The 24,702-nt window shown below is 35.4% G+C and overlaps 1 protein-coding gene, 1 long non-coding RNA gene and 1 other non-coding gene across 3 annotated transcripts in view; 2 read left to right on the top strand and 1 right to left on the bottom strand.

Moving 5' to 3' along the window:
* The window catches only part of LOC138704494 (uncharacterized), a 222,540-nt gene that overhangs the window by 25,850 nt on the left and 171,988 nt on the right, over positions 1-24,702 (top strand). The gene's annotated exons all lie outside the window — the stretch shown is intronic.
* On the bottom strand, positions 1,014-13,672 carry LOC138704366 (uncharacterized). The gene is made up of 3 exons (XR_011333335.1): positions 13,517-13,672; positions 3,740-3,941; positions 1,014-1,226 (listed from the first exon to the last, which is right to left on the bottom strand). It is a non-coding gene; the product is annotated as an uncharacterized lncRNA (long non-coding RNA).
* TRNAM-CAU (transfer RNA methionine (anticodon CAU)) lies at positions 14,016-14,088 on the top strand. The gene has a single exon. It is a non-coding gene; the product is annotated as a tRNA-Met (tRNA).

Genomic DNA, 24,702 nt, shown 5'->3' with positions numbered 1-24,702 from the left:
TCCTAAACAGCAAATATTGCCGTCTTATCAGTGTTGCCAACTGTTACCAGATATCACCATATGAAGTAAAATCACGATCTTACGAAGTGAATTACTTATTTACTAGCCGTATTTTACTTTTACGTTGGAAGGTTATTCTAAATAATTCAATCATTTGTAACATATTTTCGTAGGCAAACTATATGAGAAAAGGATCAACATGTTAGGTATTTTGTCTGGCAATATGAAATTCATTGGTTTGACTAGACAGTTGATTCACAAGACCTAACCTAAAAATGTATTTTGTTTGACCACATGAAATTATTAGTACTAACTCCAAAAAACGAATATCACCATGAAATGTGTTCTTAATAATTTTGTTATTCTAGTTATAATTGCTATACAAGAGCAATGACCAGCAACTAATGAAGTCTGCATATTTGATAATGAATAGTATCGAAGTTGCGCAATATAACGTAAACATTCATTCACTAATTTACTTCGTCCTGCCGCTTCATTCCGCACTCTTCATCTTTTGAGTAAAAAAGATTGCAGGTTTAAATGAAAACAGAAATTTGACTAGTAAGATGTTTAATGGATCTACGTAGTAAAATTTCATATAAACCTATTTAATAAACCATGACCCTTTCAGCCGAATCGTGGCTTATTCTATTAGACGACGATTTTTCACCGAAGCCACTGGGGTTCGATTCCAGACGGTGCCAGTGAAATTTATGGTGTCCAAAGAATCTCTGGAACGTGTTTCCTCGGAGTACTTCGGTTTCTCCTGTCAATTTATTCCACCATTGCTCGACCATAATTTATTCATATATAATCGCTCCAAAGTGTGTCCGTGTAATCAACTGTAATGAGTGTTTCAAAGGAGAGAGGGAGGTATGTGTTTATGTTATGCTGCTGTAGGTCAATATCTGAGTGATATCTTTTAAATTTCAGTCGTTCTCGAACATATTTTCTGGTATTACATGTATTTCGGAATTAAGTAACGTTAGAACCAACAATAATCAAACATGAAAGACTTTAAGAAATAAATACTTTCTATATTAAAATAATAAGAATATTATATACATTAAAATATAATATTTGTATCAATACATAGAATACAAAAAGTAATTATCAAACGGAGGTATCTTCGTTGACACACTTTCCATTGAAGCAGGTCAGTGGCTCGCGGCATTTGATGTAGGGATACGTAGAATTCTTCATAATGTTACATAAGTCACCTTCCTCTGAAAAACAAGCAAGACATTTGGTTTTAGATTAATTTGTTAGGAATTTTAATTATGATGAGATCATCATCACTACTATAGGTAATGTAATTAATTATTATTACCTTTACTTTAAATAAAATTATGATAAAAAAGTTACTACAAGGCACGCCATCGTCGTAGTCACCTTTATGTCATAATCTACACCGTTACTATAGGTCACTCTTGTTATTGATCACTTTATACGAATACTAATCCCACCGTTATACACGTTCACGTCATCAAAATTACTGTTACATCTTATTATATATTTTGCCACCCTATTACAGGTAACGTCATTATTATTGTTACAATTGGTTACTTTTATGTTATAATAATTATTACCTTTAACTCAATCACGAATTGGTCATTGTTACCATTGTCAGAGTTGCTACCGATTACGTCATAATTACCATCTTTAGAACAGTTCACGACATAAGGTAGTGGTCAGGGTGAGGGAGGGTAATGTTGTGTCTCCGTTTTTTAAAAATCTCCTTCCCTTACACTGCCACTCTTACTTTGCTCTTATAGCTATTCTCTCCTCTCAAGGAACTCGAGAACAGAGACGTATGACGCCATAGAGCCAGCAGTTGGACATGCCTGTGTTACACTAACTTCAGATCTATATTAATAGTTCTTCCTCTGACACATCGTCAAGTGAGATGTACTGCCTGATAATAGATGTACAGTAGTGGCAAAAAAAACCGGACAGCCACCGGCATAGTTCAGTCGGCTAAGGCACTTGCCTGCCGATGTGGAGTTGCGTTCGGGCGCGGGTTCGATTCCCGCTTGGGCTGATTACCTGGTTGGGATTTTTCCGAGGTTTTCCCCAACCATAAGGCAAATGTCAGGTAATCTATGGCGAATCCTCGGCCTCATCTCACCAAATATCATCTCGCTTTCACCAATCCCATCGACGCTAAATAATCTCGTAGTTGATACAGCGTCGTTAAATAACCAAGTAAAATAAAATAAAAAATAAAATAAAAAGCCCGGACCGACCCTTGTAGCTGATTTCACAGCCTTGTTCACTCAGAGCACGATAGACTGGTAACTAAGACTTTCGCGTTTCGAATCCTGCCTGGGAAGAAAAGTGTTTTTTGTTCCTTATTCAAATTTATTCCCAATACTTTTCGATTGCAGCGATATTTTACTACTTAATTAGCTTATTATTCCCAGAACATGAATTTTACCAGCAATCGAAAAGTATTGGGAAAAAATTTGAATAAGGAACAAAAAAAAGTTTCCTTCCCAGGCAGGATTCGAACCACGAAAGTCTTAGTTACCAGTCTATCGTGCTCTGGAGTGAACAAGGCTCTGAAATCAGATACAAGGGTCGGCCCGGTTTTTTGCCACTGCTATACATATCAGTCAGAGGAAAATAATTGTTGTTATGATATACCAAAATAATTGTCTAGGGTTAAATCCTTTATATGTCCGTAGAATGGACATGAACACAAGTTAATAGTATAGTGCGTAAATATCAGTTTTTGAAATTTTAGGGGGCTGCGACCTTTCACTTAACACCATCGATATACCAATAGCTATTATATGTAAATTTATACAAAATTAATTACGCAGTTCACTTTAACCATAGAATTCATTTTCTGTTAATTCCTACTAATGAAGTGCTTCTATTAACACCAGGAAATCCGACTATTTATTTTATCGTCATAGCAACGTTTGTTGTATAAAACAATTGGTAGCTTGTGTAACCACAGACTAGTATATACAGTCACGAAGTTTGAGTTGTGAGGGTGCTAGGAACAATAGACTGTGCTGGTACTATTTCGTATTTTCTGTAATGAGGCGATATTAGCGATCCTAGTGGTTGGAAACTATCTACGGATGCATATTTACTACGTATTGAGCTTCGCGGCTGTATATACTAGACTGGGGCGTAACCATGGAAAATAATAAAATCTTTCAGATGATATACAGATAAATTCAGGATGTCATTTAAAAATGTTTCCGATGACTTCACAACTCGCACAACAATGTTAACGAGAATGATTTGCTTTTGTGAAAAGATACTTTTTAAAGTATACTGTTTGACGTGTCCTAGCGGTTTTTCGAGAAAAAAAATCCATTTATCTGTAGCAGAAAATATGCTTGACTTTTGAAATTCACTGTAATACACTCGTATTATAAAGTTATTTGGAATTCTCAAATATCTTGTTTCTGTTAACCAATATTTTCTGGTTCGGTAGTAGCAGCATTAGAAGTACGAATGTCACTCCCACCTACATTTTCTATTTTCTGACCGCGTATATTCTTTATTCTCGCAAACGTAGAAGAAAATATGCCGTGCAGTTTAGACCAATTCCTAGTCTCATTGATGACTATATTCATCAGATGAGTGGTGTCTTGGCCTCTCAGCGAGGACAGAAATATCGTGATTCTCCAAATATTTTTCTGACTAAGATTCAGGGAAACTTTATTATTCGTGTGCCCTATTGCTTAGAATGCAGGGATTCTTTTGTTAGGTCACTTACTTTCTAGGTACTTGACACATACAGGACAGCAAACGCAGAACTCAAATCCAGACCCAATAGTCGTTCCACTTGCGCATTTCAATTTGTCGTCACATTCCAGTTGTGGAGAACACTTGAATACTTTTCGACATTTGAGACCTTGGGTAATGTCGAATGCAACAATGGAGAACAAGGCGAGTTTTACAATCAAAGAGAGGTTCATCTGAAATGAAAATTTGTTTTTAATAATAATAATAATAATAATAATAATAATCATAATAATAATAATAATTCGTCATCTGAACTCTTTATAAAAAGACAATATTACACTTAATTTAATTTGTATATTGAAAGGAACGCGAGATTGAACTTTATTATGATTTTTATGTAGTAGTTGTTGTGTAGTCAGCTGTCCAAAGACAGGTCTGAACCTCACAAGTGATACCAAGAAGACACCACTTATGAGGCAACTAGGCCAGGAGATAATGGGGTAGAGTGGCCAGTTCCTTTTCTCCTTCATTGCATACATCGCCGACTAGCTACATATTACACTAGTCAGACTTCAGATGCATACAATAAAATGATTGTTCTTCCTCTGACACATATCGTCAAGTGAGATGTAGTGCCTTAGATGTAGATATCAACCAGAACCTCAATCAGAGGAAATTTTACGTAGTGTGAAGTATGAAAACGATAATATAATTGTCAGGGAAATAAACTAATTTTATTGCAGAATTATGTTTCTAATCTAGGAGTTTCGCATACAAAATTGTGGTCCAGAATTGGGCAGTCACAAGGGAATGAATTAATTTGAGCTATTTCCAGAAATTATTCAATCGTTATTAATTTATACCGCAATTTTATTCTACTGTATCAGCTGCAATTAGTACTCGATCACTTGAATGGAATACTAATAATGTCTGTAGCAGTCTTTCACTTCTTTTAAAAGGGATGAAATTTCTATTGTATACTCGTACATTTTTAAGCTAGAGCCTTAATTTTTATATACAGCAATCTCTCGCTATAAATATTAAAGCTTCCAATGTTTTTCATTAATTCCAGTTTAACAGTTGTTCAGTTAGTATTTTATTTCTTCTAATCTTTATAATAATAATTTCTTCTAATCGTGTAATAGTCAATTAAATTCCACTCAAGTTTGGTTTTCTCGTGTTATATTGACAGATTTATCGATAAAATCAAAACCTCTAGTGAGATTATTGTTGAAGAAATTTGGCCAACATATAAACGTAAAGTCACTCGAAAAATGACCAGAATTTCACTCATCTCTTCCGTTAATAAAGTTCCTTCGGCACACCGATATCGGATTTAGATTCTTATAGCAGCTTATTATTTGCGTAACTGTACACATTTTTGCCCCTCAATTTTCAAGTTTCGTTTTTTACAGGGTTTTAATAGTTTCTTAATTGGTTATTTAACGACGCGGTGTCAACTACTAGGTTATTTAGCGTCGATGGAATTGGTTAGTGGTGTGGTATGTGGCGAATAGAGTCCGAGGATTCGCTATAGAGTACCTAACATTCACCTTACAGTTGCGGAAAATCGCGGAAAAACCCAACCAGGTAATCGAACCCACGCCAGAACTCAGCTCTGGATCAGCAGGCAAACGCCTCTGTCGATTGAGCTACGCCGGTGGCTTTATTTATTACATTTTAAAGAGATTACATGGTACAGGTTTATTTATTTATTTATTTATTTATTTATTTATTTATTTATTTATTTATTCTGGTGTAGTTAAGGCCATCAGGCCTTCTCTTCCACAACACCAGGAATACATTATATAGATAATGCATAATTGAGCAATTAGAACTTAGTAACTTAGTAGTGTAATTTATAGTTACAAATGAAGGCCGTAGTGTAAGGTACTGTGAAGTCGTAAAACTAAGGTTCCGGGAAGCCTTCCACCGACAACTGCGTCATCACCTCATTACCGTGTTGATATGACGAAGTGTCGCATACAGCTGTGAGACCGTGACCGCTGAGTTGGAACGTAGGTCTAGGTTGGAACGAAGTGAAGGCCCTCTTCATTTCAATGAGGTCTTTTAAAAGCCCTTTCGTATTAGTGTATACTGTGTAGTGTAACTTCTATTAAGTTAGCAGTAATGATTTCTGAAGTACATCAGTCGTTTAGAGGGTGGTCGTTGAATAAAAAGAATAATCGGTTATATGTTTTGTCATGCTGAAAGGGGAAGAAGAATCACCAGCGCTATGTTCATCTGAGATACTGTTCTCCAACCAAGAGATAAACCGTAAAAGAAATGTGCTTACTTTTGCGTCATCTATTGGAGCGAAGTAGATAGATAATATTATGGCTAGTTTTTCCAAGTAATGTTTAATTTGTTAACAAATGTTAAATTAACAGCTGGTTTATTTTTAACGGTTTGTTAAGATGTTTTCCATTTTTTCAACATAATTTTGTTTAAAATAACCAACACTTAATTTTAACTGTCGTTAATACTATTCTAAATACTCAACAGCAGTTGGTAATGATTTTGCATATATAAGACAACTTCTTATTGGCTGATATTAATATTTAAATTCTGTACTGTGAGTTAAGTCATGAAACATGTGTAAAATCATAACCTGTTACAGTAGCCATGATTCATACAGTACAGAGAGTTGATAAATGAAAGTTGCATTGACTACTATTGAATAATAATAATTATTATAAGTATGGTTATATTTTATAATGCTAAATATGAATTTCTGTTTAGAAAAATCTCAGCATTATGACCACCAGGTGACAATAATTACACGAATGTGTGTGTAGTCAACTGTACACAAAACCCCGAGGAGAATTCCGTGTCATATAAAATTCTCTAATTCAGATCCATGTATAAATTATATGTAATTTCGTCCTAAAGAAGGAATTGCTGCTGAAACATTTTATTATTTGCTCACTGCATATTTTGAAGTACTATTAACATCGGCTATAGTTGAAGAGCCAGCAACATAGAATCTAGAGTTAATAGTAGCTTGTGAATTGGAACAAGTGGCCTATTTCTGTTTGTAGGATATTAAAATCTGACTTAAATTACTTGCCACGTTGAGATCGCACATTTTCTCAATATTAAATGGATAATAGCTCAGCATCGAAATAAGCGTCAGTATGATAATCAGTTGACTTATAAAGATTATCTTCCCTATATTAATATTCCAAACTATCTTTTAAATTATATACAGTATTACCAGTCTTATGGCCGGTTTCACAAAGCTTCATTAAGGTTTTAATGATTCATTAATTTATTTACTGGTTCATTAAAGCATCCAAGCATCTTTAGCCTAACGAATCAGTAAAGCTATCATTAAATTTAGTGATAGAAATTTCCGTCTTTTAAATTTTTAATTATTCATTAGTTGCAATATAAAATGGCGGAACGTTTCGACGCAGAATTATTATATCTGGAACTGCTCGAAAATTAAGAGTCAAATGGAATAATGTTAACCATTTAAAAACCGATAATTTTGAAAATTTGAATGACACAAAAATTCACAAAAGATACCGCGTCACGAAGATCGTGGTACCGGTACTCAAAATTTTAGAAGAAATTGATCATAGGTTAGAATAGCATAAAAACGGCTGAGACAAAGCTGAAACTAGTCAACTAGGTAACATACAACTGAGTTTTATTTTAAGACATGAAAGTGATTATTATAACTACATACCGGTACCTAAGAAATATTAGTAAATTAATACATAATGTGCATTCAAACATAACAAAACTTAATTGGTATATTAACTTTCATTTATTAGAATATTATAGCTAGCGATAAGATATGTTTGCACTGGCTTTAAAACAGAAGCAAAAGAGCTGGATTCCTGGAATTTATAATCGTTTTCTTTCCGATGGAAATTTAATTTTCCAGCAGGATAATCACCCCGCGCACACCACCATAAACGTTCAAAGACGGTTCACGAAAAAGCATGAAAAAGAGGAGAATTGACAAATATCGAGACATCCCACCTCAAAATCCAGATCAGTTCTAGAATCAAGTTCTGGCTACCTGGGAAGATTTCGTTAAAGATCAGAACTATTTCCGCGATCTGGTGGACTCAATGCCCCGAAAATGCCAGGCAGTGATAGACGCCGGTGGCATGTGGACAATGTATTAGATCCACATGTGTATTTCTTTTATTTTTCTTTAATTTGTTTGTTTATCTTTATTTTATTTCGGGAAGAAAACTGATCTCCTAAGAGTTTTTTTAATTCTCCTAGTGGAGCCAGAGTTGCGAAATAATTCGTTCCACTACATAAAATTAAAAAAAAAATGAAGAAAGGTAACATGTATAAAAATTAGTTACGTTAATAAAAAAAAAAGTTATCTCCGAGAATCGAACACGGGTCCCAGAGATGACAAGCCAACTCGCTACTGACTGCTCCATCGGAGAGCAATGACGTAACCAGCGCGACGAGACACATATAGCTGCTCGTGTAAATATTTTAATGTTTAGTACTAGTTAATGTTTCATTTGGACTGATTTACTGAAGCTTGGTGAAACCGGCCCTTACTCTAAACATTCCTCAAAGAGAAACGTAACATATTATTTTCACAACTTTTGTCTGAACAGCTGTGGTGTTATCTGCCATGTTTAACTGTTTGTTAAATGAGTTAACGGCCTGAAATCCTACATTTAAAGTTAACAAACGGTTAAGAATCTGTTAAGCCAAACTGGTGTTGAACAAATGGAAAAACTGTATTTAACAAACTGTTGAAGGTTAACATACGTTAAGTGTTCTAACAATACTTGGACAAACCGGCCATTAGAGTTATAACGTCAGTTTAAAAATCATGCGCTCTCCTGCATATGTTATTTCCTTAATGGAGGGATTAAAAGACCAGGAAATTAACCGTGATCTAATTTTCTAACTAGGGTAGTATAAAAATGTGTATATCAGTGTTATCTTTTGTGCTTTGAGAGCTAGCCAATAGAGATACGAGTACCCACATGTGCGACCTTATGACATCTTATGACATCAACATTCATTCACAGCATCACCCCGCTCCGTCTCATTCCCTGGAGACTTTCTCGTGGTTGGAGTACAGCAACTTTTACGCTGACCCTCGGACAGATTCATTCCCAACCCATATCAGCTGACTACGAGTACACTAAGCTTCACTGAGTATCTAGGCAGACTATCTAGATTTAGAATAAGCAATTCCACTTGTTCCTAGACCACTCCCCTTCGTGCGTAGCCAGCCGGTAATCGGGGAATGCCATGAAATGATAATGGAATAGAGATCGGACGTAATGATGTTTACGTCCAACTTGGAGGGGGGGATGAGAAACTTCCCCACCCCCACCCCACCCCCCACCCCCACCCCCACTCCCACTCCCACCCCCCAAAAAACAAATGCGACTTTTTCCACTATGTAGGCCTATGTCATTATGAAATATCCCAGGTCTGACCGGGACCCGAAACCGGATACAGTATTTAATATCATGGATAGTGAGCGCAAATTTAAATTTTCGTTACAGAATTGCGTGCGACGAAATGAGAAATATTTATGCGCAGAAGTAAAAAAGAATGAAACTGCGACATGACTGACGGGTCATATTTCTTTTATTACACTTTTAAGCCGGACACAGTGTATTTCAATCTTCTGCCACTCTTAGCTAGTGTCTTGATCACATAATAATTTTCATTCACAGAAATCTTTTCATGTACAGTAAGTATGTACAGTAGTGGCAAAAAAAAACCAGACCGACCCTTGTAGCCGATTTCAGAGCCTTGTTCACTCAGAGCACGATAGACTGATAACTAAGACTTTCGTGGTTTGAATCCTTCCTGGGAAGGAAACTTTTTTTTTTTCTTCCTTATTCAAATTTATTCCCAATACTTTTCAATTGCAGCGATATTTTACTAAATTAACTTATTATTCCCAGAAAATGAATTTTACCAGTAATCGAAAAGTATTGGCAATAAATTTGAATAAGGAACAAAAAAAAAGTTTCCTTCTAGGCAGGATTCGAACCACGAAAGTCTTAGTTACCAGACTATCGTGCTCTGGAGTGAACAAGGCTCTGAAATCAGCTACAAGGGTCGGTCCGGTTTTTTTTTTGCCACTGCTGTACATGGGAGCCAGTCCATTAAGGCGTTTCTCCCCTGTCCTTTGCCTAAGATAGGCCTATATTTTCTTAGTAATGAAAATGACCTTCAAGGAGTAGGCTACGAATAGTTACAGGGAGAGTTGTCATTTTTGTGAACAGGTTTATACAGGGACATCATTTTATTTTTACTTCAATTTTTATTGTACCTGAGTTTTTGAATGTACTTCACTCCCACCCCTTCTACTAAGGAAGTTCCAACTCCACATAGAGCCAAGACCGCAGATAGTAAGCAGTACTGAGTTACTGAGTATAGTACGTTCCAGAAATATGTTCGTGTTTTCCAGTGACGAAAGAGCTTTCAATATTGAATCATATTTTCGCACAGGTACTGTCCGTTTACCTACGTCGCATTCCGATTTCCCCCACCTGCTTCTGCTCGTCTCTCTGAAAAAGCTGGGCTGTCTTATCTCTTTTCTGAAAACATTAATTTCTCTTAGGAATTGGACGTTTACGTAATATTATACAGCTGTTTAATTTAACTTAAATAAAAGGGCCTCGTTATGTAATTAACTGTCACGTGATTTCCTCCCTTTCTACAATCCTGCGGCATAACCACTTGGACGGACAGTAGATAGCACGTCTGAGTAATTTTATATTTTCGGGTCGGGCAGAAGTGAAGATTGAATTCACAGTACGTATTGTAGGTACAGAATTATTTCAACATGAGTTACTAGTACGAAGGACGAAACTGGCAATTGGAATTAGATGCAATAGTCTATAGTGCGATAATATGCACAAAAGAACTGAAGCCTGTATCGAAATGAACGGCCACCATTTTCAAAATCGTGTTTAAATATTCATATTATGATTATTTTTCAATTTAACTTCTTTCTCTATATTGTACGCTAATGTGCTGAAGACAGTATACACTGCATAATGAATACGTTCGCATGGATAACTCACTTCGTGAGTAAAAACACTTATTCTTAATACAGTACTGTACTTTGATTAAAGAAAAACCTAATGAAAATTATCAAACTCAAAATCGCGATATTTCCTAGTTTACGTAAATGGATGAACTACTTTTCTTCCATCCTATACCTAGTAGAGTGATTTGTGTTTTACGCCAGTATCATCGAACTCCAGTCTTGGAGGGGGGAGCAAGCGGTGTTTCCGGTTCTCTAAATGTATAGACAGGTTAATATTAAAAATGTTAGTAAAAATAAAATGATGTCCCTGTATTACTGCAAGTAAGTCACTGTTATATTGTTGCAGAGCTTCAGTAGGTTTGGTTTTTTGTAGGGGCTCTCTGTGGTGCCAGTGCTTATAACCAATATAAAACGTTTATATTTGAAGCAATGCTTATAGTAGGCCTAATTAATTTAATTAAAAGAAGAATGTAATTCATTCAATACTTAACAGTAAGAAATACATCAAAATTATGTTATAACAAGATTAACATTACATATATTTTAACGACAAACGTTTTCGCCAATTATATTGGCATCTTCAGGTCGAATGAAACATGTTAACAAAATGAACACTTGGTCTTAACTAGTTAAAATAATGTTAAAAGTAGGATATGAAATTAAAACAATTAATAAAATTGAGTAAAGCAGCCATCAAGTTGTATGTAGAAAATGTTGTATAGTAGAAAGCATGTATGATGAGGGGGACGACAAGATCTCTTCTAGTACTGCGGTAGCAATTTCAAAATCAGATTAAAGATGCTACAAATAGGGCGGTCGTGTTGCCGAGTAATGGTGACAGGATTAAGCCCTGTAATTAGCAAAGGATGGTATGAACAAAATTGTTTAACATCTTTCATTCGACCTGAAGATGTCAATATAATTGGCGAAAACGTTTGTCGTTAAAATATATGTAATGTTAATTTTGTTATAACATACTTTTATATGTCTTGCTGTTAAGTATTGACTGAATTACATTCTTCTTTTAATTAATATTGTACTTAATGGACCAATATGCCATTGAAATTACTAATTAATTTACTTTTTTTCTCTCTTGTACGAAGGAGGGACCCGAAGGCTTACACTGCAGCCTGAGCTTATTGTGCTTACCACTCCTATTCTGTGAATGATTGGGTAGCCGAACGCCCCCTATCTTGTACAAGTACAGCACGCCGCACCGTGAACTGAACCCGGACTATAGTATGGATGATGATGATATGTGAATTAATGATGACGAAATGAGTACGAAGTTCAACTCTGAAAGTTGCTCAGCAATTCTGCTTCAATTGGTTGAGAGAAAACACCAGAAAAAACCAATCTTGTAACTTGTCCCAGTCAGAATATGAAGCCGGGCCGGTTCGTTTCACAGTCAGACGCGCTGACCGTTACTCCACAGCGGTGGACAATTACATTTACATCTGTAATTTTTTTTTAATTTTAGAAAATACGCAAATAACTTATTTTAGTTACATTACAATTGGGGGAGAGGGGGTTGTCCTCTAAGAAGACGCCTATATGTTCAGTGGTATTCCTAAACTGGGACGCTTTATAACACTGAGCCACAGACGCTGATGATGTTTGTGTCGCTTGTGTTGTTTAAGTTGTGTGGTTAGGTCTTGTTCTATCCTGACTACGTGTATGCCTTTAACACAGAGTATTGCGTTAATTGTGAATGTCTAATTTTGATTCATAATCGCCATATTTGTATAAGAACAAAACGTGCCAAATGAATACATTCTTTATATACAGGGTGATTCACGAGTATTTTACCGTCCCTTACGGAGCTTATTTCCGAAGACATTCTGAGCAAAAAATGTCATATAAACATTTGTCCTAATCTCAATATTTTCAGAGTTTAATTTTAAATTGTTTGTAAAATACCATTATTCTTGAGTTTTAAGGGTAAAAGAATATTACAGATAAAGAATGAACTATTCAGGAGTATCATTTCTTTAATTGGCTAGTATTCTGGAGCAAAAAATGTGTTGTGACTTGCATAGATGCTTCGTACAGATTTTTTTTTTTTAACTACAAAATTACATTTTCTTACGCATTTATCACAACTCTAATTGTTACAAATCACGCCACTCTTGTAAGTTCTTCAAGACTATACATTACGATGCATAATTAAACTGTAAAGAATAAAGTTCCCAAAGCCGTATGATTTGTAACAATTTGTATGGTAAGTGCTTAAGAATTATGACATTTTTAGTTAAAAATTGAAACACAAAATCTGTACAAAGCAACTGACCACACATGTATAGCTTCAGAATATTACCAGTTAAAGAAATGATACTTCTGAAAAGTTAATTCTCTATTTGTAATATTCTTTTAACCTTAAAACTAAAGAAAAAAGTATTTTACTAACAACTTAAAATTAGTGTAACTTTGAAAATATTGAGATTAGGACAAATATTTGTATGAAATTTTATGCTCATAATGTCTTCGGAAATAAGCTCCTAAGTGATGGTAAATCTTCATTAATCACCCTGTATATATTTGGAATTCTCCATAGTACAATACTTGTTCAACTTCACACACAAATATTCACCAATATAATAATAATAATAATAATAATAATAATAATAATAATAATAGTAATAATAATCGTACAATTTACTCTTCTATCTTTCACTTCGCGTCATTTAGTCTCAAGCGACAAGGAAATTGAAATGTATAATAAAATGCTCAGACTGACGTTCTTGTCGTACATGTTGGCTTATATCTTTGCAAAATGTAGAACTATCTGTTTGCACTCACCTTGTCCTTTACTCTACTGGAGTAAAATATATTCCTCACCATTTGTTTTTAGGTTATTTAAATATCAGTGGAACCTCTGAAGGTTTCGAAAACACTGACCGGTACGTAAAAGATAAGCTCTGTACACTTCCCCTGCCGGTTTAAGTAGATACGAGTAGAGAAACAAGTATATTATGCAAGTTTACATCCGTGTTACAATAATCATATAGCCTTCATGCTGTATATGCGTGTACATTGAAATATGGGTGTTCTATTTCCGCATACATGTCCACAATGTTAGCCATACATTTGTAGAAGCACATATGGAAAACTATGAATGGCTTGACTTTATCTCAATCCTATGCAATCCAATCCAGTTTAGTGGAAAGATATATCACACAGGACTGTATATTATTATCATCGTTGTTATAGATATATTAATTTGTCCTACAGAATTTATCTGTAATATTGACACTTAATATTTTTAGGAGAAAAATTCGCTCCGGCGCGGTGGATTGAATTCGGCGTAGCTCAGTGGTCAGAGCGCTTGGTACATAGAACCAAGGGCCCGGGTTCGATCCCCGGCACCGGAGCGAATTTTTCTCCTAACATTATTAATGATCATCGTTGTTTAACGTCTAAACAACATTGTAACAGTATGGAACTAAATTTAAAAAAGAGGCATCATAATAAAAGTATAAAAAAATGCAAATATTTAGGCTTACTAATAGAAGAACACCGAACATACTGCTTTTAGAGGTCCGAATCCTTAAACTTTGATTCAAATTGACCCTAGTGGCATAAGTAGAATTTTGTCAAGGTGAGGGGGCTCGGTACATTATTAAAATTGTTTACAATTTTATTTACATTTTCAGTTTTTAAATTTTGTGGATTATTATTATTATTATTATTATTATTATTATTATTATTATTATTATTATTATTTTATTATTATTATATTAAGGCATATTTATTAATGTTATACTATGTTCATGAATACCCTTATAAAATTATTGAAATGTAATTTTTTCACTGCCATCCAATTTTTAACAAACAAGGTAAATTTAATATTGTGTCAGCTTCATTTTATTACGAGATCGGTACTATGGCGGTAAGTCTCTCTATAATAAAGATAGCATTGTTACTCGTATAATTCTTATTCTAATGATAACCGGAAGGAAATTAAACGCAGAATAAATATGGAAAATGCCTGCTATTATTCGGTTGAGAAGCTTCTGTCATCCAGTCTGCTGTCAAAAAAGCTGAAAGTTAGAATTTATAAAAGAGTTATATTACCGGTTGTTCGTATGATTGTGAAACTTCTCTCTCTTTGAGAGAGGAACAGAGGTTGTGTGTTTGAGAATAAAGTGCTTAGGAAAGTATTTTGGGGCTAAGAGGGATGAAGTTACAGGAGAATGGAGAAAGTTACACAATGCAGAACTGCACGCATTGTATTCTTCACCTGACATAATTAGACGTTTGAGATGGGCAGAGCATGTAGCACGTATGGGCGAATCCAGAAATGCATATAAAGCGTTAGTTGGGAGGCCGGAGGGAATAAGACCTATGGGGAGGCCGAGACGTAGATGGGAGGATAATATTAAAATGGATTTGAGGGAGGTGGAATATGATGATAGAGGCTGGACTACTCTTGCTTAGGACAGGGACCGATGGCGGGCTTATGTGAGGGTCCCGGGTTCCTTAAAAGCTATAAGTAGGCCTAAGTAAGTAATCAATATACAGTTCGTAATAATAAACTTACCCGAAAGTTTGTCTATTTCACAATTATTAATATAGGCTTTGTTGAAATGTCGTTTAATATTGAAATGACGAGTAGAAATAAATTGGATGGGACGCAGTAAACAAACAATTCTTCCATCTTCTTCAACAACAAAATAATCATATTCCCATTTTCTTTGGAATTAGTAATTCTTCATGGGTTTAGATTTTGCCAAGTTCCAGTTCTCTTCAAACTATAGTACGCGTATTGTGTACTTGCCGCCGCTAGGATGAATGTTGCTATAGGCGAGCGCAACTGGAACGTTATGACCGCACTGGTAGAAAAGATGGGTGGGTTAGAAGGGGTACGAAGGCAGTCGCTCTGAGGAGCTTCAGTTCTGCAGGTCTGCTTCAGGGTAAGTAAAACGGACTTACGACCTCATAGTTCGACGGCGACGATGACGATGATGACGAATAAATCTTACTTACCTCACCAGACTTGGAATAAATAAATCTTTCAAAATGAATGTTTTGGTTGATTGTTTAATGATGCTGTACCAGCTTCAAAATTACCTAAAGTCGATGGAATTGGTTATAACCAAACGGTATTTGGAGAGAGAGAGACCAAGGATTCGGCATTGATTACCTAATATTCGCCTTACAGTTGGTGAAAACCTCGGAAATAACCCAACAAAATAATCAGTCCGACCTCGAATGACACAAGTGCTTACCTCTCCGTTACGAAATGAATGTTAAGATTATATTTAACGTATCGTTGGACTCTCATTGTATGCGGTATCTTATATGGAGAGTGTAAAATGTGGGGATTATTATTCATAACAGTATAAGTTTTAGTTTTGTCATAAAATATACATGTAAAAGTTGTTGGAAATAAATAGATACTATATTTTATTAGTGCATGTTTGTTAAGCTTTAGTACAGTCAGTACAAATACAACTTATGTGACTTCGTGTGAGCAAGATTCCTGGCATCCAAATAAACGAAGCTTGAAGTATTGGGCACCAGAAAATCCATGTCTCTTCCATGAAAAGCCTCTCCATAGCCAAAAAGTCACAGTATGGTACGCAGTCAGTGTGTTTGATGTTATCGGTCCTTACTTTTTCAAGGATGATGGTGAAACAGTTACAATAACATCAGAGCGGTACATCCAGATGCTGCGACAATTCTTGCAGAGGGAACTTCGTCGAAGAACATATGGATGCACGTCAAATTTGGTTTCAACAGGATAAAATCACAGGCCATACAGCGAGGAATTCTATGCAGGTCCTAAGGGAAATGATCCCGGAACATGTAATTTCTCGCTTTGGCGACATAAATTGGCCTGCGGGGTCACCAGATCTATCGGCACCTGATTATTTCCTATGGTGTTACCTCAAAGGAAGAGTGAATCAGGAACGACCTCACACATTATAACATTTGAAGGGAAAAATTGAAACAGAAATTCAACAAATCCCAAGGGACATGCTGCAGAGTTGGATGGACAACGTGAGGCCCCGCGCAGAGATTTGTATCAGGTCTGGTGGAGCTCACATGAGTGGAGTGATATTCAAGAAATGAATAATAAACAAAATGGCATACTTCAAAGTACATTTTCATTTTTTGTTCAGTATTATTTCCCCAATTAAAGTATTGTTTTCATACTTACAAACTGTCTAATCGTTTCTGCCGGACCCAGTATTTCTTTGGAATTTATAAACAGATTAGCCAACATTGCGAATTTTAATTTCAAAGCCATATTGAATCTTTTAAAAATTCGTATGGAAACTTACCAGTTAGACAGGAGTACGGTAACTGTGTTGAAATAGTAATATGCGTTACAAGAGCGGTATGTTGAAGTTTTCATGTTCGAGGAAAAGTTTGAAAAAGCGAAACGTAGTTGAGCTTTTTTAATTTCCGAGAATTGAAAGAAAACATACCGCTCGTGTATCGTACATTATTTTGTGCGAAGATCGTTTATTACATACCTGAAAGAGGAATTTCTAATTAGTTGCAATGAAATCTCCATCTTAGTTTCTGTTCAATGACGGAAAATTTGCAAAACAAAAATATCTATCTTCAACATTGTTGCTTTAAAATGTTTTCTGTGTTTACTATACTCCAGCAGGCCGTGATATAGTCTCTTTTTTTCCCCCAGTCTATGATGAGTCTGGAATCTTGTTGATTTTTTCACGGCTTCCTTAATGTTACTTGCATCACGAATGCAGTAATTTTAGTGGAGTTGTAGAGCTTACTTATATTTTGCAAATATTTAAAAACAATAATTAAGAGTGCAATTTAGGTGAAATTGCAGTGGTAAGTTTCCAATTTATAATTATTACTATATTGAACGTCTCTAAAAATAATATCTTAAAAGCCTAAAGCAGTAAAATCAATATGTCACTTAAGCGGTAAGAAGAAGGAAATTGTTATGTGTGTTAGGTTGGGAATACTGAATGTGGAATTTTAGACTTTCCGCGGATTGGTTTTGTGCGGAAACCAAGCAAATACGCACGATCTCGCACAAATGTTTTTAGTACGTCATGTAATGTAAATATAGTAATTGTTCCATATATTCTTGCAGATGGTACTTCAAACAGCATCACAAATAATATTACCCGTCAAGGCGAACTTCTGACTTGGCCTTGTAGATCAGAGCGCTGCAGTCAATCTCTCGCTTTGCTGAGTAGTCAAAAGAATCCCAGTCAGATATCGGCCCGCTCCACGCAAGCTGTCAAAATACTACAACGTCACTTACCATGTTTTACTCCCAGACTCCTCAATATGCGTGCAGGATTTCATTCCTGAAGCTACTGTTATACGTGAATGCTGTTGCTGTGGTACTACATCTTCATTATTACGAACAATGTTCAACGTTACTATGGTTATGTTAAGAGAAATGATTGCACAAAGACCAGAATCAGAACCGTTATATTTACCGACCGACCAACCAACTCTGGGCATTCTCGGTGCGTTATCTCTCAACTCCAGCAGTCCGTGTGTATTAACAGCTGTTAATGTGCAAGTGTCTTTAATATTTTTGCGTGTGCATTACAGCAGCTCTTGCGTTAAAACGGAAGTAAGCGCAAAATATATGTTTTTCGGTTATGGTTGATTAATATGTAGGTTTTATGTTTTTCTTATATCGATACTCCCGGATTGCAGGATTGGATAGTTGCTTATATTTTTCTATATTCAAAGGAAATAAGGCATAAAGCCGTGTGCAATGGAACATAAATTTCGCCGTATCTCAAAATAGAGATTTTGGACGTACTTCCTTCTGTCTTCTGAGGTAAGAGTTGATGTGCAATGCCTTTAATATTATTGTGTGTGAATGAAATTTAGTTTATTGAAATGCCGCCTTACAAGCTAAAACGAAGACATATATATATTTTTTTTTTGTTTTGTTTTGCTTACGACACTTGTGAAATAAAGTCTTGTAGAGAAGTGCGTAGGCAATTTATAAAACAATTCTCTAGCGCTACGGTTTCACATAGAGATATTTTGTTCCTAGATTTAGTAGTAGTAGTATTTATTTATTTAACCTGGTAGAGATAAGGCCGTCAGGCCTTCTCTGCCCCTCTACCAGGGGATTACAACTATAATATGAAGAATGAAATTACAATTAATATTAAATTTACAAATACAATAAAAATTAAAGTACGAACGTAAGAAGATTTAAGGCTGGTTCACAGTAAACCGGAAACGAGAATCGGAACGAAAACGAAAACGGTAAAATTATTAAAATGTGTACATTTAAATGTGAGCATTCACAATTAACGAAAATCTTTCCGGAGCCCGGGATCGGGAACGGAGAGTTGGCCAAGTTTCAACTTTGGCGTTCACGTTTCCGATCACAACCCACTAGATTCATTTTATTGCCATCTAAAAGCTATTTTGTCGTCGTATATTTTATAGCAACAAGACCGTGACATAACCTATGCATTATTTTGTTCTGTGCTGTGCATCATGGAGCAAGTTTCATTTGATGAGATTCTAATTTTGAGTGTTGAGGAAAATCCTCACGTTTACGATAAGCGGCGTGCCTGGTACAAAGATGAGAAAATGAAGGAGAATACGTGACTTTCAATAGCTGCGTCTTTGAACACCGATCGTAAGTGAATCATATTTTATTACTGTATTGGTTGTATTGCACACTACATATTCATGGTTCAATTCAATAACTACTGTTGTGTTCATTTTTGTTCTATTACAAATGTTTCTTCTCTAATTATTTTACGTAATGATAGACTTAAAATAGGTTGTGATAATAAAGATGCATGGGCATATCTATAGTACCGTACCTAATGAAATGTTTCAGTTGAAATTTCGAAGTTGGTTAACCTGTGTTTATGTTGGCTGCCTTGTACTCATGAGAGAACGCCATTGGCACTGCCATCGTGAACTAATACAGGCCGTAAGGCAGACCACATGACTCGCTTAACAGCTGATCGCGAAAGGCGGTCTTTCAACCATATGAATTAGTTGCAGTGCATGAAGAATAATATATATTTCTCTGAAATGCAGTGTAATTGCGTCAGTAAAATTTTAAACAGTGATTGTGAGACACTTGAGACACAATTTACTTGCAATTTAAGGTATAATATTATTTTTGGTGTGAAATTTACGTTGTTGCAGGCAAAGTTCGTATGTGTAATACCTGCCTTTATTTCGATTAAATATTACGCCCTTATGTGGTTAAGTGAAATTTTGGTCTTATAAACAGTAGGCTAAATATGTGTAATAATATATACGTGAAAGTGAAACATTGACTGGCATGTAAAGTAAGTTGTGATTAGGCCTAAGTGCAGCGTTACCGATGTTACTCTTGTCTAATCCATTATTGTTAGTTTAACGTATTTGTCTTATTAGATTTAAATTATTGCGCCCTTTTTATTTGTGAATAACCTACATTATATGAGTAAATAATACAACGTTTGATAATATACACAATTTGAACTAAAAACGAGATACATATAGTATATTACGAAAAATTATACCCTATAGTTTTCATTACTGTTACAGTATCTAGAATTGTAATTAGTTGAAATAAAGCACTCATGCTTCATTACGAAATTCTTGCACATTCATTTATGCACGTTTCAACAATTTTCAGTTGCATCGCACGCATATTTTAATGTGTTGAAGTTATAGGTTATGTTTATTCTATCAGTACTTGCCTTATTTCCATATTCGCAATTATGCATTATAATTAAGCATAACGCTACGTATAACTTATAAATGCAATTTGTCTACACTTCAATTGTATTTATTCGTTTCAGACGGTACTCCAGTCTGAAGTCTGATTAGTTTAATATGTTACTAGGGCTAAACTAGCGCTGAGGTAGTTCCCTTCGTATTCATACATCTTGCATATACAAATTAGTTCGGTTCGTTCAGGATTTTAATATGCCTTGCTTATAGGATCAAATGCATCTCCACAAAAAATAAATTCAACTGTTTTCAGTTCAGAAATTACCGGAACTATACCTCAGCGCTACTAAGTAATATAACGTATGTACATTTCATATGAGGGACTGTGGTGAATTTTCTACCTATAAGTAAGGACGGTAACCGTGTTCTGAAGTTCATCCTAAAAATATATTCTTCTTTATTAAATCTCAAAACCGTTTTCGCTCTCAACTTAAGCCTAAAATGTTGACGCAGATAGGTTATGTTAACATGGTAAATTCTCTTCACATAAAAATAACACAGTTTTATTTATTATTCCTGCCACATTATGCAACACATAAATGGAACTTATGCACATATTACATTGAATAAAAATTTAATTGTATTATTTATTTGTTCCCTACTTTACTGGGTTATAATGAATTTATTTATCTAACCTACCAGATTAACACACAACTGTACATACACTAATTTCATAGGAGGGACTGTGGTAAATTTTGTATCTACAAGTAAGGAAGGTAGACTGCTAAATTAAAATCACAATATAAATAATTCTTCTTTATTAAATCTTAAAATAGCTTCCATTCCAAACTTAAAATGTTGATGCAACCAGGTTATGTTACCATGTAAAACTCCGTTCACATTAAAATAACACAGTTTTGTAATTATTTCTGCAACATATTATGCAATAAGAAGTGTGAAGGGGTCTTATACACACATTACACTAAATAAAATTGAGCGCCGACACGCTATAAAGTAATATCTTTCACTCAGCTCCGTATACTCAAATAGAAAAGCCCGACTCATCGAATGACGTCACACAACCTGCATTACGGCCTGTTCTAGATCACGATGGCAGTGCCATTGGTCATTTATACACAAATAACATCAGAATGCGTAATATCGGCTTTACATATCGTTATTGACATGCATATCGATATGCATAGTCGTCTACGTTCTCGGTTTATTGTGAATCAAAAATTTTCATATTCACGTCCTCTGCTGCTCGTTTTCATTCTGGTTCTCGTTCCCGGCTTATTGTGAACCAGCCTTTAGGGAAACAGGATAGAGAAACAATAGAATTACTAGGAATAAAAGACGTGTTCTAACGAAAAAAAGCAAAAGAAACTGAATTAAATTGGACAATTATTAGAGCATTCTCCAAAGAAAACTCCACATCCTGTTGTCGACCTGGTTGGCAAGTTGGTATAGCGCTGGCCTTCTATGCCCAAGGTTGCGGGTTCGATCCCGGGCCAGGTCGATGGCATTTAAGTGTGCTTAAATGTGACAGGCTCATGTCAGTAGATTTACTGGCATGTAAAAGAACTCCTGCGGGACAAAATTCCGGCACATCCGGCGACGCTGATATAACCTCTGCAGTTGCGAGCGTCGTTAAATAAAACATAACATTATAACAACACATCCTGTTTCACAGAAAGCAGGAGTTTCAAAGAGCACAGATCATAGAGCTACCAATTGCTAAAATTGGAACCTCACAGAGTGATTGTAGTCCACCAATTACAACAGCATAAGAACGTAAGTCGTATGAATTTCTGTAATGGGGTTTTGAACAATATTGTTGATGGCCTTGTTGATCCATATTTAATCATTTTCTCAGATGAGATTTGGTTTAATTTACATGGGTTTGATTGTTCACAAACCTATAGACCAGGGATGTCGAACAGCGCTCTCAAACTGTGAAACGATTAATACCGTTTCCTACCGTAGCTGAGCTACAACCACAGTCAGTCAGCTCGCAGTAGGAGTGTTTTGTACGCAGTGTGTTTATCAACTCTGGTGGCTGATATGGATATGGAACGACGATTAAATAGTGAATGGAGAGATAAATATTCATTTATCTTAAAGGACGGAAAGGCACGTTGCTTAATATGTAGAAAGGAACTTGGATACATTGGGCATCATAATATTAAAAGGCATTTTAATTCTACATGTCATGCTGAAGCTTATGGATCAGAAAAGTTATCCAGTTTCACTCGTGAAAAGGCTGTAGAAGAATTAAAAGCAAGATTGAATTCAGAAAATCTTCCATCATCATCGGTTGTTAGTAGAACAAGTTTGGTTCGTGCTAGCTATAAAATTTGTGAAATTATTGCAACGGCTTCAAAGCTATTTACTGACGGAGAATTTGTGAAAGGCTGTCTCATAGCTGTTGCAAAAGAGATATGTCCGGAATACGTTAATGATTTTAAATCTGTATGTTTGTCTCATAATATTGTTGCAGAATGCGTATCAGAAATGGGAGATAACTTGGAGGAACAACTGATAGCAAGAATGAAAACTTTCACTTATTACTCACTATAGCTCTTGAAAGTACCGACCGGAAAGATACGGAGCAGCTAGCTACAGTATATTCATAAGGGGTGTCGATTCAGATTTCAATGTTCATGGAGTTTTGTGAATGTCATTTCACTAAAGATAGAACTCGAGAAGGAGATATTTTTGAATCTGTAGCAAAAACTATGAACAAATTTCAAGTCACACTAAAAGTAATTAATATTATACATCAAAACAGTTTACGTTTCTAAACTATAAGTTGCACTGTTACAACACATAGGCCCTACACTAAGTTGATATTTTAAACATGATATTAACAACATTATTATTATGATTTATTTCCGTCGCTAACGAACAACATTCATGGAATGACCTAGTAGATAAAACTCTTATTATTATTATTATTATTATTATTATTATTATTATTATTATTATTATTATTATTATTATTATTATTATTATTATTATTCGTCCTCATGTAGGCTACATTCTTTGTTTATCAGAGTTCAAGTGCAAATCTAAACTGAGTTCCTATCAGTTGGTAAGATGTACTATAAAAGTTATCAAAGTACCAACCAGCCGCCGCAGTTTCGCTTTTGTATACGATCATTCGGGCGGACTGCCTGCTACCTGTGTTCAACCGTTGCACGGTAAGGGAGGAGTGAAGGCTCTGCAGTTCACAGCTCGAGAGGGCTGTTCGACATCCCTGCTATAGACACTGGAGCACAGAAAATCTCCGATTGACGAAATACCCCTTTGTTATGAAGGAATTTGAATGTGGTATGCTGTTAATGTAATAAGAATAATAAGGCCAACAATATTTTATGAAAATGCAGTATGCCCTAAATAAACAGGTGTACCGTGCAGAAATACTTGCACATTTTTTTCAGTTGGTAGATAATGAGACAAAATATGAGTATTATCAGTAAGATTCTACCACATCCCACACTGCCGATGAGTGTTTGGCCGATATAAAGAGGGGTGTTGATGACAGAATAATTTTTAGTTGATTATGGGCCGCCGGAGCGAATTTTTCTCTTCTAATGTTAATTGTTACCGTAACAGACGTATTCTGTAGGACCAAAAAATTAATCTTTACGTAGATTCTTTGAGCAACATTGCATATTACTGTGGAATCCCTGCCACCAAGTCATTCAAATGAGTGCGCTCCTTATATAATGGCACTTGACTTAATATGAATAATGTAAACATACATGTCGAACTTTGAGTCAGGCCACAAAGCGAAGAACACTGGAGGAGAGAGATTCGATCCGGTGCTGTGGATTGAACTTCGTCGTAGCTTAATGATTACAGCGCTTGGTACGTAGAACCAAGGACCCGGGTTCGATCCCCAGTGCCGGAGCGAATTTTTCTCCTCTAATATTTATTGTTACCATAACAGACATATTCTGACGTGAATATGTTAGGAGAAAATCCACAAACGATTAGGGAAAACACGGGGATTTTACTGGAAGCAAGTAAAGAGATAGGTTTGGAAGTAAATCCCGAAAATACTAATTATATGATTATGTCTCGTGACCAGAATATTGTACGAAATGGAAATATAAAAATTGGAAATTTATCCTTTGAAGACGTGGAGAAATTCAAATATCTGGGAGCAACAGTAACAAATATAAATGACACTCGGGAGGAAATTAAACACAGAATAAATATGGGAAATGCCTGTTATTATTCGGTTGAGAAGCTCTTATCATCCAGTCTGCTGTCAAAAAATCTGAAAGTTAGAATTTATAAAACAGTTACATTACCGGTTGTTCTTTATG

This window comes from Periplaneta americana, chromosome 1 (genome assembly GCF_040183065.1).
Source record: "Periplaneta americana isolate PAMFEO1 chromosome 1, P.americana_PAMFEO1_priV1, whole genome shotgun sequence".
NCBI classification, from domain to species: domain Eukaryota; kingdom Metazoa; phylum Arthropoda; class Insecta; order Blattodea; family Blattidae; genus Periplaneta; species Periplaneta americana.
This window is presented reverse-complemented; position numbering and strand designations above follow the sequence as displayed.